This window comes from Ahaetulla prasina, chromosome 13, assembly GCF_028640845.1.
Source record: "Ahaetulla prasina isolate Xishuangbanna chromosome 13, ASM2864084v1, whole genome shotgun sequence".
NCBI classification, from domain to species: domain Eukaryota; kingdom Metazoa; phylum Chordata; class Lepidosauria; order Squamata; family Colubridae; genus Ahaetulla; species Ahaetulla prasina.
In genome coordinates, this window is record NC_080551.1 from 25,176,608 (window position 1) to 25,193,775 (window position 17,168).

At 44.6% G+C, this 17,168-nt stretch overlaps 1 protein-coding gene across 4 annotated transcripts in view; it reads left to right on the plus strand.

The window, feature by feature from the left end:
• Nucleotides 1-17,168, plus strand: part of ENTREP2 (endosomal transmembrane epsin interactor 2) — a 72,978-nt gene that overhangs the window by 31,624 nt on the left and 24,186 nt on the right. The window contains exon 1 of one of the 4 annotated variants that reach the window (XM_058156500.1): nucleotides 6,834-6,961. The exons of the other annotated variants lie outside the window; for them this stretch is intronic. The gene's annotated coding sequence lies outside the window, so the exon portion shown is untranslated. Of the gene's footprint in view, nucleotides 1-6,833; nucleotides 6,962-17,168 lie in introns of those variants that run through there. 4 annotated transcript variants of the gene reach the window in all.

Consider the following 17,168-nt stretch of genomic DNA (forward strand, 5'->3'; position numbering starts at 1 on the left):
CTAAACACAATTCAGTCCTCAACAAACTTATTTTATGAAAACAGCTGAGAATTAATTCATTCTCAGCTTTGTCCAAAACAAAATTCTTAATAAACAGTCCGTCAGCCTTATCACCAACCTTTGTTGTCTTTGGCAACCTGCCAAAGGCTTTTCTTGGCAAAACCCCCACAAAATTCAAGAGACACTGACAAGAAGCAATGGAATCAATGTTGCTTTTCTTCAAAGAACCCAACAGCTCGTTGCTGCTCTTTTAAACCTTATGGGAGGGGCCAATCATCTTCTGGCCTTACTCCCAAGTTGTCCTTTTTGCTTCAGCTGCTCTTGCCTTCTGGCAGCTCTTCTCATGCGTGCATTAGGAACAGGCTCCTCCTGTTCCTCTGCCTCACTACTGTCAGTCTCTGGAGGCTCTGGAGTCCGCATCTCACTCCCCGATGGCCCTGGACTCACCTCAGAGTGGACTTTCTGGTTTTTCCTTGAAGATGTTTCACTTCTCATCCAAGAAGCTTCTTCAGCTCTGACTGGAGCGTGAAGAATGGAAGGATTTATACTCCTGAAACCAGAAAGGCCAGCTGCCTCTTGCAAAAGCACCTTCGGGATGCCCAATGCTACTAATTTCTCCTAATGTCTCTAAAATCAGAGCTTTGACGCTGATGGTTGAGGAACCAACAATAAATGAAAAAAAAATCAGCCTACACACTTATGGCCTGTCCAGAAACCAATGGTGTTCTGTTGTGCCACTCATAAAACTATAGATGAAGAGATTGGGGTGTAAGTTTTATATTTGATTCTGAGCATTTGTGTTTTGGGGGGTCAAATCATTAATATGGTATGGGCAAAAGACTTTTCCTTGAGTGTTAGACTTTTCTGTCCTGATCATTCACATTTAAGTAGCTGTATGTATTAATATTGGGTTATTTCAATGAAAGCCAATGAAGTATGATTCTTTGTAGAAGTCAGTGATAGGAGGATAGTGTTGGAGAAACAGAAATCTCTTCTTCAGCGGGGTATTAGTATGGTTTTTACATCTGTGTATCTCTTTATCAACCTTAGCAACTTTAAGACTTCAGCTCAGAATTTCCCAGCCAGTCCTCTTAAAGTTGCCAATGCTGAAAAACAGTAAGGCATAAGAGTAACAAGAGTTGGAAGGGACCTTGTAGGTCATCTAGTCCAACCCCCTGCTCACACAGGAAACCTGTAGTAGGGATTTGAACCGCCGAACTGCTGACCTTTCTGATCAACAAGCTCAGTATCTTGGCCACTGAGCCACCTAGTCAGGCAGAGAAATGATTTTTAACACATCAAATCAACGTTAGTTTTTGCCTGGATCTGAGAGCAGTATAGTTCATGAATTAAATTTAGTAAAGTAAGGGAGGAGTAAGCGATGTCTTGAAAGCATGAATGCCTGTGGAAATGAATTCTCAGAGAGAGACCATCTACCACAAACAGCCAGGGGGTCCACAGGGTATGGTAACCAAGATGGAAGTATGATCAAAGTTGGTTTCATCCAACGTGATTCGTTTGGTTCATTGGGGTCGAAAGATGATTTTTGAATTCCAGAGCACTTTTGAGAAATTCTGCCCAAGCTCTTCCTATATAAATAACTGGTTTTGTTGATTTCTAAACTAGTGTCAACCTCTAGAAATGACATGACTTGCTTGGAGGGAAGCCATATAGTTCTTGTTTAATTAAATGCGACCTTAATATCTTGGCTGGGGCAGCTCTTCTGTTTTCCACTCGCCCTGGTCTCCTTAAAGATGCTCCTCGTCTGAAGGTCTAATTTTAATCCATATTTTTTTTTGTTTTTTTTTTACATTTATACCCCGCCCTTCTCCGAAGACTCAGGGCGGCTTACAATGTATAAGGCAATAGTCTCATTCTATTTGTATATTTTTTACAAAGTCAAGTTATTGCCCCCCCAACAATCTGGGTCCTCATTTTACCTACCTTATAAAGGGTGGAAGGCTGAGTCAACCTTGGGCCGGGCTCGAACCTGCAGTAATTGCAGGCTCTGTGTTCTAATAACAGGCTTCTCTACTGCCTGAGCTATCCCGGCCCCATATGTAACGCTGCCTGCCTCAGAGTGCAGATCTCCCCTCAGGACCCCTTTTTCCCCACTCCTTAATGCTGCTTGCAAATTACTTCCCCCCCCCATCAGCGAATTACAAACACGTACAGCTGTTCCACTGAGTTGAGGTGGTGTTAATAAGCATTTCATTTGGTTTTGCAATTATCATTTATGATGTATGGCGCTCGCTTAAAAAAAACACACAGAGAGAGAACTTCACAGGGAGGGCTTAGGTTTGTTTGCTTTAAATCTGGCAGGAATATTTGCACAGCATTTTGTTTTGCTTGTTTTGCATTTGTTTATTCGGATGGGCGAGAACTGGAGGAGGGAGGAGAGAGAGGGCAAACAGCAAAGGGATCAGCTCAGAGCTCTTACCTGTGGGAAGAATCTAATCATCCACCAAGAACTCGGGTCACCGTAAAATCAGACCGCCAAAAGGATGTAGGATTTTAAAGGACCAGCTCTGCAGTACAATAATTAGCATTACGGAAGAGAATATTGTAGTTCAAGGTCTAACTGTGGGGTTTTTGAGGCTCTCTGAGCCAGGAGGTTTCTTGCAGATGTTTCATGGCCCAACTAGGGAACATCATCAATAGTAGAAGGGAGCGGGATGGGAGGAGGAGGGGTTGGGAGGAGGAGGAGGAAAGGGGGGGGACTGGGTGTTTTTGCTGGTTGACTTGCAGACGTTTCATGACCAAACTAGGCAACATCATCAGTGTTCGATATTACCTATCTGAATAATGAAACATCTGCAAGAAAACAGCCACGCTCAGAGAACAACAAGGATCTCACAATTAGCATTATTCCAGCAATATTCATGGCTTAGCCCCAGAGAATCCTGGGAACTGTCCCTGTAAATTGTCTGTGTGCGGATGTGCGTGTCACTTTGGGTATGCCACTTGGCATTCCAGTTTTACTGGCGTGTCTGGACTTTGTTCTTTTCTTCTTGCTATAATTCCAGGGGGAGCCCTGATTTCTTAGGGCTGGCTTATCTCAGTGTGCAAGGGACATGGATTTATTTATCGGTTTATTCCAGGTTGTCTCAAAGAACAGGAATTCCTCAAGGCACACCTTGGGACAACACAGCTGAAATAATACAGTTGGTTATGGTAGAATAAGGATCCTATAATAGTGGGTGCCTCTAGGCATGGTTCTTATATACCGCCCACTGAAGTGGACTCAGCTGAATTAAAAGAACAACTGAACCTCTGAGCTAGTTAAGGACGGGCTTGTTATATCGCATCATCTGTATGTGTAAATTCCATTTATTGGCACATGTTCCATTAAACTATCGATCAGGTCACGTGGCCTTCCCTGCCCTTAAGCAGAAGTTCACAAGGGAGGTTTAATTTCCATTTCCCCCTTTCTAGCCTGTAGTATGGGAGACCTGAAGCCATCCTAAGGCAACAGTCACATCCTAAGGCAATAATCACACTCAAGACTTCCCTGAAATGGATAATAGATACAAACTCAACGTTTGGCCATTGTGGGTCTTTGTTTTAAATCGGGAGAGGTTTGTGGTTTTGGTCCTGGATGGATGACCCCTTCCAGAAGTTCCACTTACATTTTGTGTTTAACTACCTGATCCTTCTCCAGATGATGGGGGTCATCATCCCTCTTTTTCAATATATTGGATTTTTTTCCCGTGGGCTGTAGGGAGTAAAAGTTGAAGTCCTCTTGTCTCCTTTCTATTTCTCCCCTTGTCCATCTGTCAAGCAAAACATCAGGTGGACCTCAACCCTGTTTCTCCTGGGAAGCAGAAGCAAGAAGGGCTGCTGAAGAGTTAGAAGACTCTTCCTGAGCAAGCAGGTTGCAGTGATTGTCCAACTGGCCAAGATACCACAGCATCAGGTCACCATGGTAACCCTGAGTAGGCATGCAGCACACTGCAAAAGCTACCACAACCTGGCCTGTTTGCAATGAGCAGATCCAAAGACGATTGTGGTTTCTCGTGACTTTTGCTTCTCTTGAGGTTCCTTAGGAGCCCATCTAGAAATGACTCTGTGGGCTCTGTTACTCTTGCGTTGGTCTGCTGACATGTCCAGAATGTTTTTCATGATGCCAAACCCCCAGACCCTTTTGGCTTCAACGTAGAGCATTGACTGAAACACCCACCATAGATTGGTGAAGATGACAGAATTTGCAGAGATGGCACAATTGACTTGTTTGTTAGTGACTTTAGGGAGTTTTTGCTGAAAATGGAAAGCATGGACTGTGATTTATGGGTTGGATGATTAGAAAGGATAGAATATGGAAAGAATAGAGGTAAGACATGGACGGAATCTATCTATGTAACCTTAAAGAGAAGAGATAAATTATAAAGGCATGTATAACTGTCGCAAAGATCAAAAGCTCTCCTTTATATTTCCCTTTTTATTTTATCTCGCTTTCCTCTTTTTTTCTTTCTTTCTTTCTAATTTACTCATCTCCTTTCATCTTGCATCTTGTTTCTACAACCAGATTTTTCTGGGAATTTTGTAAGAAAAAAAAATTATATCTTGTGTTCTTTGCCTTCAATCCAATTGACCCCTGACCTCATCATAAATAAATAATTAGCCTTGCTATTATTTGGTAATGAATTGGTGCTAATCCCCTCTGCGTGTGGCAGATGGCTGGAATACAGGACTTATTTATTTAAAAAGGAAACAAATGAGTGTTTTGCTCAGGGAGGTGCTGCTTCCTACGCAACAGGCCGGTGATGGAAAATATGAGATAAGCAGTTGCCCAGCATGAATCCCAAGACGGGGAAATGCTTGTGTAATCTCACAAGAGGATTTTGCTCTTGCTTCATTGTCCTTGGTTAACACAGATAGTCTACCCAACTTTGGGCCTCCATTCCAGCGATGGGTGATGAGTGGGAAGCACCAATTAAGCCAACGGTTGGGTATGCAGCACAGGGAATCCTCAACTTACGACCGCCACCAAGTCCAAAATTTATGTTGCTTAGTGAAATATTCGTCAAATGAATTTTGACTCCACTTTATGACCCTTCTTTTTGTTAAGTGTATCACTGCAGTTGTGAAGTGAGTAAGATGGTTGTTAAGGGAACCTGGCTTCCATGTCAGGTCAGAAGGTCACAAAAGGGGATCACGTGACTCAGGGACTTTGCAACTGTCATAAATAGGAGTTAGATGCCAAGTGCATGAATTTTAAGCACATGGGCATGCTGCAATGGTCATAAGTGTGAAAAAACAGTCATAAGTCACTTTTTTCAGCGCTGTTGTCACTTGGAATGGTCACTAATGGAACTGTTGTAAGTCAAGGACTAGCAGTTTGTTAATTGATTTGCTTGACGATTGACTTTTTCCAAGACTTTGGGAATAGCTGTGCAAATTGTCCCCGAAAGACCAGCTCCGGACTCAACCAGCTCCGGTTTAGCTCAGGCTGATAAGGCCTGTTATTAAGAACACAGCAGCCTGCAATTACTGCAGGTTCGAGCCCGGCCCAAGGTTGACTCAGCCTTCCATCCTTTATAAGGTAGGTAAAATGAGGACCCAGATTGTTGGGGGGGCAATAAGTTGACTTTGTAAAAATATACAAATAGAATGAGACTATTGCCTTATACACTGTAAGCCGCCCTGAGTCTTCGGAGAAGGGCGGGATATAAATGTAAACAAACAAACAAACAAACAAGAAATGGATGCAAATGGAAATGTGAAAAGGATGGAAATTAAAAGGCTGCTTCCTCGACGCTGCTTTGCAATGAAAGCAGGGCTTTCATTTGCAATCAGATCTTCCAATCTTGCTGAGCTGTAGGGACCATTTTTTTCTAAAGCTCACATTTTCCTCTTTTTAAAACTCGTTGATTGAGAGCAAAGCTTCTGGTTTTCAATCTACTTTGCCCTGCATTCCAGTCAAGACAGAAGAGACAATTTCAAAAATGATTTTTTTAAAAAGTCTGCATTATTTTATGATGGAAGAAAGGGAAAAGGGTGAGAGGCATGACATCGGGGGCAGCAATGATTTTTCCTTTTTCATTTTCTCAAAGCACGTGGACCTGACTCCCAACGGAGGTCTTTTAGTAGCAAGAAACCTGATTTAGATAATGCATTAAATCAACATAAAGCCTAATCAAACCCACACGGTTTTCTTCCCATGAATTGTGACTCTACCATCCGGAAGTCCCAACCGTACTAGTTGAGAATTCTGGGGATTGTAGTCCTAATACAACCAGGAGTTGAGGATGGTTAAGCTGAAGCAGAATTCCCCACCCATGGCAATTTCCAGGTCTGTGGACTTCAAATCCCAGAATGCCACCACCAGCAATATCCTTCGCTGAGAATTCTGGGAGCTGAAGTCCACCTTTGAATCCTCCAAGGTTTGCAAAGGCTGAATTAGAAGATCTGATTTAGACTGCAGAAGATCAGATTAATGGCTGCTCTCTTGCCATCACAGTGCTGCTGCTGCAGCTAACTTAATTACTCTCTATCAGCTTAATCCACCTCGTGGGGCTGCTGCGAAGCAAATATAAGCGGGGAGGGCAAGAGAAGGTACGTGTGCTCCCTTCCAACTCCTTGGAGGAGAGTCAAGATGAACATCTAGTAAATAACCGAAGAGGCAGTAAGAGCACCGCAGAGACAATTAGACCTGCCTCCTGCCAAACTCGCTGGGTTTATAAGTCATGAAAGCTTTCTGGAGAAATAGCAACGACCTGGGAAAGAGCCCTGGCTGATTCCCATGGCCTTGTCTTCTGCGGATTTTCCCATCTTCTTAGACCAAACGCCTGGTCCTCGGCCAGCGTCCAGCATGTTCGTTTCTGGATGGGAAACAACTAGTTCTCAGGAGGCTTTCTACGCGCATCCTGCACAACTGGTGGGAATAGTCACCCCGATTTGAAGTTGCATTCTGAGAAAAAGCATACTTGAAGGGTGATGAGGCTTCCCGACTTCACAAACTGTAAGTGGCCTGGACTTCCATTCGGTATGGATATGCATACGTCTTTCCTCTCTGCTGCTGAGGAGGAGTTGAGAAAGTCTAAATGGAGGCTTCAGTTGTGGTTGCTACCTTAGCTTTCCTCAGATGCCTGCATTCTTCTTCCTCCTCCCCTCCCTTCCTCTTCTTCTTCCCATCCTCCTCCACCTCCACTTCTTCCATCTCCTCCTCCTCTTCCTCCTCCTTCTCCCCCTCCCTCCTTCCTTCTTCTTCATAAACTAAATTATTCTTAAAGCCATGGTCTACATAGGTTCATCTAGAAGAATGGTGGTGTCGCATGGCTTCATCTGTTATCTAAGGAAGACAAATGAACTTTCCACAAAGATATTTCTTTGCTGATGTGTTGCACACCTCAGCAGCTGCACATCCCATGACGGGTTTTTTCCCAACAGAGCAAATCCACCAGTGCCCAAACCCACTTTGGATTGGGTGATCTTGAAAAAGCAACCAGGCACACAATTGAAGTGAACAGATGGAAGATTAGGGAAAATTGGGTCGGTGATAAGAACCTGAGCAGCTGAGGGATTCTCTCACTTCCATAGAAGTCGGTCTTCTAAACCTCTGAGAAATTCAAAGAAAGTCACACCCAGCAGGGAGGCAGAAATTAACAAAGACAATTTGCCCAATGCAATTTGTGGGAGAGAAAGAAAATTGTGTGGGCTGCAATTACGATAGAGAAGGACACAAAAGTCAACCCAATGTCACATTGCAGATTCTGGTACATCCTATGGATGTTACGTAAGTAAGGGCTTATGAACAAATGCATTCCCAATACAATGTTGTTATTCTTTTGTTTATTATCTCTTTTGTTTTTATGTTGTGTTTTCAAAGCTTTTGTATGCTGCCCCAAGACACTTACGATTAGGTAGGGTTAGTAAGTTGAACAAAATAAATGAGTAGCTCAAACCCTTCGCTTAAGCAATGAGATGTACAAGGAAGAAGAAAGCTAATTGCTGATCAAGGATGCAGAAAGTGATACTATCCAGAGAAGGTGATTTCATTTCATCCTGCGCAGGATGCTTCCACACAATCCAAAGACGACAAACGTTTAATTGCACACCGAGACGACTGGCTGCCTAGCGTTGTGTTTTGCAGGGTTTTTGTCGAGGCATCCAGATACAGAGAGCGGGGAGCAGATAATAAGCTCAAGCCACAGTCAAAACGATAAGGGAAATACAGCGAGCGGAGGGAATGCTAAACAGTTACGGGGCTGACACTGCTATTGTCTGGGCCATTTAGAAGCTGGCGAAGCGTGAGACAAAAAGGTCCTTAGAAGACAAAAAGAAAAAGAAAAAGGAGCTGCAAGGTTTCTGGAGGAGAAAAAATATAGATGTATTTGGCAAGAAATGATGGGACGCTTCATGCTCCGTGGTGGGGTTTTTTTTCAGTATTCTTTGCCAAAGTGGGACGTGCTTCAGGTGGCCCACCTCTCTTCCCACTTAACTCAGATGATCTCATGTTTGTTTTGGAGTCTGGTGCCTCTCTCTTTGTCCCTCCACCCTCTCTGTTCCCAATGAGCGGGATTATCGTCATAGAAGCCACGCATGAAAGAGAATATTAAGGTGGCCACACATAGTTGCATCAGGAAATGTGCTCGGAATAATCGCTGAACTTCTGAACACCAGTTAAATCGCTCGGCATGCATTACGGACGGGATCTTCGAAGGGACTGGCTGACTGTACCTCACATCCTTCTGCATAGGTTATCTTTTTGGTGACACCAGGAGGAATGATAAAAGCTTGGTGGGCGAGCTACTGAGATCTGCCTCTTGAATGTAGTGGGTGGCTATTGTCTTCCCCTACAAAGTTGTTGTATAACCCAGCTTGACACCCGCAGGCCAGTGCAGAAGGTTCTTGGCATCTCCAAGTATCTACTGTATCAAGCTGGACATAATCCCATCAGGGAATTGCATCATCTGAGGCCTCCCTTCTGAGTCAACTTGGAAGCTACAACTGATGTAGGATGTTACACAACTGAGCTGACTAATCCCTATTCCGGAGGAACTTTAGGCATCAAGACCCAATCCAAAGTGTTGCTCACCTAGAAAGCTTTTTGTAGGGCATGGGGCATTGTTACTGTCAGGACTATCCCCTTTTTGTAGGTTCTGCCTGCCCTACATAATCCAGGAGGGAGAAGATGTCCAGATATCCACCTTGAAAGTAAACAAGGGCACTGGGGCTCAGAGATTGGCTTTCATAGTAGTAGCTCTCTTCCCCAAACAGAGATGGTTGCCCAAGATTAGTTTTGTCTCTGTCCTGATTATTTTTCAGAAGATAATGAAAACTGTCCTCTTTAAAAGAGAATTTGGACTTGTTTGACAGCAAGTCTATTGGGCTTCATTTTTTTAATCTTTTGTTTTACATATGGATGTTATGTTTTTAATGATGGATTTACTTCAGTGTTCAATGTTGTTAAATCAATCAAACTTTACTCGGGATGCTGGCTAAGGAACAATATGTGGCAAGAGGGAGTCAACTGAAGAAAAATGAAGTTGTTCCACTCTAGAGTGGACTTAGATTTCAGAACCACGGAGAGCAACCTCAGCTTTCCTCCTGAGTGCTCAGCCTGGAGCTTTTCCCATTAAAAAAAAACCACCAGGAGCCACAAAACCCTTTTGATATCTAAAATGAAGGTAACACTGCATATATCATTTTTTACCTTTATGCTATGTATAAAAAAACTATAGTGTGTTGCATTTATGAAATCAATGAACTGCTACAGAGAAAACAATTTTTTATTCTGCATGCAACAAAAACATTTTGAACTCTGGAAAAAAAAAAAGATGGGTCAAAAAGCTCAATAAATCATGTGCTGGCGGATGTCACATATTGGCAGTTGTGACGCATATTTTGAGTGACAGGGAGCTGCAGCAGAGGGATGATAGAGCCACATGTGACTCCAGAGCCACAGGTTGCAGATCCCTGGCCTGGAGGAATTGACCATGCCTTGCAACTTCCAGGCATTGTTTGAAGCCTTACCTTTTGGAGGTAAATTGTCTTTTGAAACATTGGGGAACTGGCTGGGGAATTCTGGGAGTTGAATTCCACACATCTTAAAGGTTTGAAAAACACTTTTCTAAGTGATGACTGAAAGCAACAGTCATGTTTCCCCATCACCTTCTCCTGATGACAGAGCATCCCAGACCATCTTAACGCTTCCTCAGAGCACCATGTCTGAAACCCCATAGCCTGCCCTCTGTGATGAGATGGGAAAGGATGGTGACAGCGATGAGTAGGGCATGAGTAGGGCAGACATTAAGAGGATATGGTGGAGAAGGCAAATTCAGCAGGTTGTATCGTTGAGAATGTGATTTGAATAACAGATGTTTTGACATTGATTGTTTCTGGGTATGATTGCCTAACTATGTGGTCCCACTCCTGTGAATAACTTGGAGAGGCAGGCTGACATTAGTTCCCCTTGATTTATTACTCAAGATGAAATGATTGAAACACAGATGACGCAGTCTTAGCTATGATCGGGGAACATGTTGCCTCTAATGGCATGTGAAGTGTGTAATTTATTTTGCAGTATGAGACATTCCCCAGTACTATCTACTTCTGCAGATGGAGTTTATGAGCGTGAGGATGTTGGTCCCGAGTGGTGATTAAAACACATCTGCTCAATCACATTTCAGCAAAGTGGTTGGGGTAAACTTCAGACACGCCTTCTCTTTGCAGGGACATTAAGCCTTGCTTGGAGTTTGTGTGACTTGGCCAAACAATGGCACAAATATGAAGAGGGAGGCCATCAACCTAGAAATCCTAAGAATTGGAATCCTAAAACTTGTAATATGATGAGGAGTCCTATCATAACAATGTAAATTCTTCAAGGAAGGAGCTCAGTGCCACCTTCAGAATCTCAGCCACTCCCAGTGGCAAAGCAGATGATAGCAATAGCACGTAGACTTATATACCACTTCACAGTGCTTTACAGCCCTCTCTAAGTGGTTTACAAAGTCAGCCTCTTGCCCCCAACAATCTGAGTCCTCATTTTACCCACCTCGGAAGGATGGAAGACTGAGTCAACCTTGAGACTTGGTGAGAATCGAACTGCCGAATTGCAGGCAGCCCGCAGTCAGCAGAAGTGGCCTGCAGTACTACATTCGAACCATGGCGCCCCCACCAGGTAAGGGCATTTAACAGAATAACAGAATTGGAAGGGACTTTGGAGATCTTCTAGTCCAACCTCCTACTCAAGTAGGAGACCTTGTAACATTTCAGATAAATGGCTGTCCAGTCTCTCCTTGAAAGCCACCAGGGATGGAGACACCTACAGCTTCTGGAGTCAAGTTGTTTCACTGGTTAATTGTTCTCCCTCCTAGGAAATTCCTCCCTCGTTCTCGTTTGAAAGAGTTGGGTATATTGGATCCAATGTAGACAGAAATGGAAGCATTTCAGCTGTGATCTGCCAACAATGCCACCTGATGGTGCATCACCGTTTTGGGAAAGGACATTGTGGTAAAAGTAAAGTAAAGCACATTTTTGTGCTTGGATGCTGCTGTGGCATTTTGCAGCTGCTCTCTGTGGGCATTGAAGGTAGGAATTGCACTGCAACAGAGGTCACAAGCCATGGGGTGAGCTGCTGGGGTGTCATTGAGGACCGCATCAGGGTTGTGTTTGACCTCGGGGGCCGGGATGTGGCCAACTTGACATCACTCATGTCGGTGGTGCCTGTGGCAGCCCAAGTGCTCCGCCAGCAAAATGTACGGCCCTTCCAAGCTCCATTTTTGCTGGCAGAGGGTTGCAGGAGGCCGTCCCAGCCAAAAATGGAGATTGGGAGCTCCGTTTTCGCTGGCAGAGGCACCGCGGGCCGGTCTTTCGCTGTTTCCAGAGTGGCCCCACAGGCCAGATCTAAGCACCCCATGGGCCAGATCCAGCCCACAGGCCTTGGGTTTGACACCCCTGTTCTAGAATGTGGCAGGATAGAGTCCATTGTAGCCTATTCTGGGCCACATCATGCAGCTAAAATCCAAGGCTTTGGGGTAGCAGGTCTTGCAAAATTCCTGTCCTGTAGGGAAGCTTGTAGATCTTGTAGAAAGTACAAACCAGTCTAATTCCGATGCCCTTCAGATGTGATGTAGGTAAAACTCCAGGGAATCTGCAGGCGGTACAAAATATCCAAAGGGCTTGGGCCAACTTCAAAGAGTTTGATAGTGTTGTGGTCCACCAGCAGCCTGTGGAGCTGGCAATGGAGTCGGACAACAGTGAGGCTGAGGTGAGTCCAGGGCCATCGGGGAGTGATGTGCAGACTCCAGAGCCTCCAGAGACTGACAGTAGTGAGGCAGAGGAACAGGAGGAGCCTGTTCCTAATGCACGCATGAGAAGAGCTGCCAGAAGGCAAGAGCAGCTCAAGCAAAAAGGACAACTCGGGAGTAGGGCCAAGAGATGATTGGCCCCTCCCTTAAGGCTTAAAACAGACCAGCAATGGCGTTTGGGCTTTGCCAGAAAACAACATTGGTAGCTTTGTCTTTTGCTTCATCTTCTGCTTCGTCCACGTCTTGCATTTATTTGTGTGACTTCTGAATGTTTGCCAAGAAAGGTCTTTGGCAGTTTGTCTAATTGGACCAAGGTTTGCGATAGGATTGAGGAATTTGTGTTGGGAGGAATTTGCTTTAATTTGAGTAATTCTCAGCTGTTCGAATAAAGTAAGTTTTTTTTTTTTCACGGACTAAGTTTCCTACTACCTACTTGGGCCTGTGTCACAACAGATAGAACTTCATACCTGGGTGAGATTCTTGTTTCTTTGGGTAACAAATTGGAGCCTGAAGAATGGATCCTTCATTCAGCCTCCTTCCTTCTTTCCAAAGCTCTGCTAAGTCAAAGTTCAAGGCAGCTCCAAGCCCTCATGGTGAGATTCCTGCTCTGTTTTTGGGTAGACCATTTGATAAGGATCCATCTTCCATATCAGTTCTGGCGGTGGAATCTGGGCGCTCTCAACGCTTGATGTGCAGATAAAAGCTTCGCTCCTCTCCTTCCTTCCAAAGCCATCTGGCACTCTTTGCTCCCACACGCTTTCAACGTGTTTCCTTTCATTATGGAGATAATTGAAAACGAAGCTTTTTTGGTTTTGGAATCGATTCGGGACATGGAGGGGGGGGGTGAGGATCTGACAAGTTTCAGAGGCTTTCAAGTCCGGGGTGGGGGAGGTGGGGGAGAGAAGGGGAGATGGTTTCCTCACCCCCCCCCAAGGATTATTGTCGCTTGCATGCGCCTGGATTTTACGGTGCAGTTTTGCAATGGGGGAAAAACCAAGTCGGAGGACATTCTGCTTACACAGATGATTGGTGCTGAATGTTTTGTAGCTTTGAAATTAGAAATGTTGTGCATGTTTATATGGAGGTTTTTTTCCTTCCTAAATCGGAACAAATTTTTTTTGCAAACTGATGTAAAAGAGAGGATTTGTGCCTGAAAAATTATAATAAGAGAAAGAGGAGACGAGCTCTTCCGTGTATAGACTCACTTGGGGTTAGGAATAGCAATTAGGATTGGAATATTTATTCATTCAATTTAACAACAACAACAACAGAGTTGGAAGGGACCTTGGAGGTCTTCTAGTCCAACCCCCTGCCCAGGCAGGAAACCCTGCACCACTTCAGACAAATGGTTATCCAACATCTTAAAAACTTCCAGTGTTGGAGCATTCACAACTTCTGGAGACAAGTTGTTCCACTTATTAATTGTTCTAACTGTAGGAAATTTCTCCTTAGTTGCTTCTCTCCTTGATGAGTTTCCACCCATTGCTTCTTGTCCTGCCCTCAGGTGCTTTGGAGAATAGCTTGACTCCCTCTTCTTTGTGGCAACCCCTGAGTTTTTGGAAGACTGCTATCATGTCTCCCCTTGTCCTTCTTTTCACTAAACTAGACAGACCCAGTTCCTGCAACCATTCTTCATGTGTTTTAGCCTCCAGTCCTCTAATCCTCTTTGTTGCTTTTCTCTGCACTCTTTCTAGAGTCTCCACATTTTTTTTACAATGTGGCAACCAAAACTGGAAGCAGGATTCCAAGTGTGGCCTTACCAAGGTCTTATAAAGTCGTATTAACACTTTACATGATCTTGATTCTATCCCTCTGTGGCTTTTTTGGCAGCTTCTGCACATGACTTACTCATATCTAAATGGGTGTCCACTAGGACTCCAAGATCCCTCTCACAGTTACTACTATTGAGCAAGGTGCCACATATTTATTTATTTATTTATTTATTTATTTATTTATTTATTTATTATTTAAATTTATATACCGCCCTATCTCCCGAAGGACTCAGGGCAGTTTACAGGCATTTAAAAATAGATAAATACAGTCTAAAAACAATTAAAAAACTTATTCTAAAAGCCTAAATTAAAAATATGAAAATAAAACCCAATTTAAAACCCGTAAATTAAAATCTAGCTCAGTCCTGCGCAATTAAATAAGTATGTTTTAAGCTCGCGGCGGAAGGTCCGAAGGTCCGGAAGCTGACGAAGTCCTGGGGGTAGTTCGTTCCAGAGGGTGGGAGCCCCCACAGAGAAGGCCCTTCCCCTGGGCGCCACCCGGCGACATTGCCTCGCTGGCGGCACCCTGAGAGTCCCTCTCTGTGAGGCGCACGGGTCGGTGAGAGGTATTCGGTAGCAGTAGGCGGTCCCGTAGATAACCCGGCCCTATGCCATGGAGCGCTTTAAAGGTGGTCACCAAAACCTTGAAGCGCACCCGGAAGGCCACAGGTAGCCAGTGCAGTCTGCGCAGGATGGGTGTTATACGGGAGCCACGAGGGGCTCCCTCTATCACCCGCGCAGCCGCATTCTGGACTAACTGTAGCCTCCGGATGCCCCTCAAGGGGAGCCCCATGTAGAGAGCATTGCAGTAATCCAGGCGAGACGTCACGAGTGCGTGAGTGACCGTGCATAGGGCATCCCGGTCCAGAAAGGGGCGCAACTGGCGCACCAGGCAGACCTGGTAGAACGCTCTCCTGGAGACGGCCGTCAAATGCTCTTCTAGAGACAGCCGTTCATCCAGGAGGACGCCTAAGTTGCGCACCCTCTCCATCGGGGCCAATGACTCGCCACCGATGGTCAGCCGCGGATTTAGCTGACTGTACCGGGATGCCGGCATCCACAGCCACTCTGTCTTGGAGGGATTGAGCTTGAGCCTGTTTCTCCCCATCCAGACCCGTACGGCCTCCAGACACCGGGACAGCACTTCGATAGCTTCGTATACGGTATATACGGTACCTGTTCATTTTGGTTTTCTTGCCTAAATATAGAACCTTACTTTTTTCACTATTCACAATTTATATACAGTAGCTATAATATTGACCTGCTCCAGGCCTTGATTTTGCTCTGAAATCTCTTTCATACTAAAATAAGTCTGTAGAATCACGTTGTTCAACCTCAGTGAGAGCCATGAGTCAATTTGCCCATTTCCACAACATCCTCAGTTGGGTTTGCGGTCATCTTTACCTTGCTTTTTTTTTTTCATGGTTTAGGTTGTGTGAAGACCATCCTTTGCTTAGTGTTATGAATCAGCGTATTGAACAAAGGAAGAATGAGGATGAAATCAATAACCAGGTTAAGGGTGATCTGTGACAGCAGCCATGCTGGTGAAACCAAAGCTACTCATGGGACAATGGTCTAACAGTTGTTCTTCATGCAGTCTGATCTTCCAAGTTTGTTTATTTACGAATCAAACCTATCTAGCCACTCTTGTCAGGAGAAGTTCCAGGCAGGAACAGTGGAGGCAGGCATGATGTGAGGGCCCCAAAGAGTGTTGATAGAGCCAGTGTGTCCAAATAATGCTCTTCTTTCTAAATAAAGATGTAGCAGCTAGAACCCAAGTGATAGAGCTGTAAAAGGATTCTCTTTGCATTTTCAACTATTCCTGAGGCTGTTATATTAGCAACCCAGAAACTTAAGCAAACGTTGTTATTGCATTCCTCTGATTAGAAGCAATGTTCTAAATTAAACCAGGTTCTCTTGGGGAAAGCAGAGCAATGCCTGTACCACACCATGGCTCCCATCCGTTTCAAGTACTTGAAGTGGGCTCTCAGACAGCTTTTGATCACTTACTTAAGGGAATGGAGCTAGCTGGAAAGGGTGGCTGGCATATCAAGTTGCAATTATTCATTTCCAATGCAAGGGAGGGGAGGGGAGGGGAGGGGAAACAGATGGTGTATCGGCGAGGACTGCAAGGGGCTTCCTCCTCTCATGTGGAAAAGTGAGCTCAGATGTCGGGATGGGTCTCCAGTGACTACTGGTCCACTTATTTTCTCTTCAGGGTAGGTGAGTGTTTCTCAACCTTGGCAACTTGAAGATCTGTGGACTTCAACTTCCTGTTGCCAGTTAGGGAATTTTGGAAGTTGAAGTCCACACAGCTTAAAGTTGAGAAATACTGGTTGAGGGGATAGAATATCATCGTCATCATCATCATCTCTTCTACTAAGGTTGAGCAATACTTGTGTGGATGCGGACAACCTTGGATGATGAAAGGCAGAGAAAAGATCTCCATCCCAGCTCTTTAATTGATGCAAGTATTTTCTTCAATGATGTAAATTTTTTGTCTTGCGCTGAATACCCAACCAGTGTCCTCCAGGTCCAAGGAGGAGGCAGAAGGTGCTAGGGAAAGACTGAATCTTTTCTGCTCAGATGTACTGCCCAAGGGGTCACAGGGGTTAAGACACAGCTGCTTCTTTGGTTATTGGAAAGTGGTTACTGGAGGAAGCAAGTACTTCCTAAGCCCTTTGAAGGCCAAATTTCTCCTCTGCTGTAGAGTCAGCAAGTGCTGTTCCTTCAGAGAGTGGGACCTCTCAGCTTGTATTGTTTTGAACATGGTTGAAATGCTGCTTTGTACACGCATTATCTAGAATCATCTGTTCAATATTATGACTAGTTGAGAAATGGATGATGTTGGGTTTACAGACCTCTAGAACAGGGGTCTCCAACCTTGGTAATTTTAAGCCTGGAGGACTTCAACTCCCAGAATTCCCCAGCCAGCAAAGCTGGGAGTTGAGGTCCTCCAGGCTTAAAGTTGCCAATGTCAGAGACCCCTGCTCTAGAACAATGTTCTGCAATCAGGTACCCTGTTGGACTCTTCGGATCAGATGGTTCTTGTGATCCCTTCCAGATCTATAATTCTATGGTTCTCTACCAGCATTAATGTATTGGCTGGAAGGATGTTGGTGTACAACCCATGTGAAGGCCACTT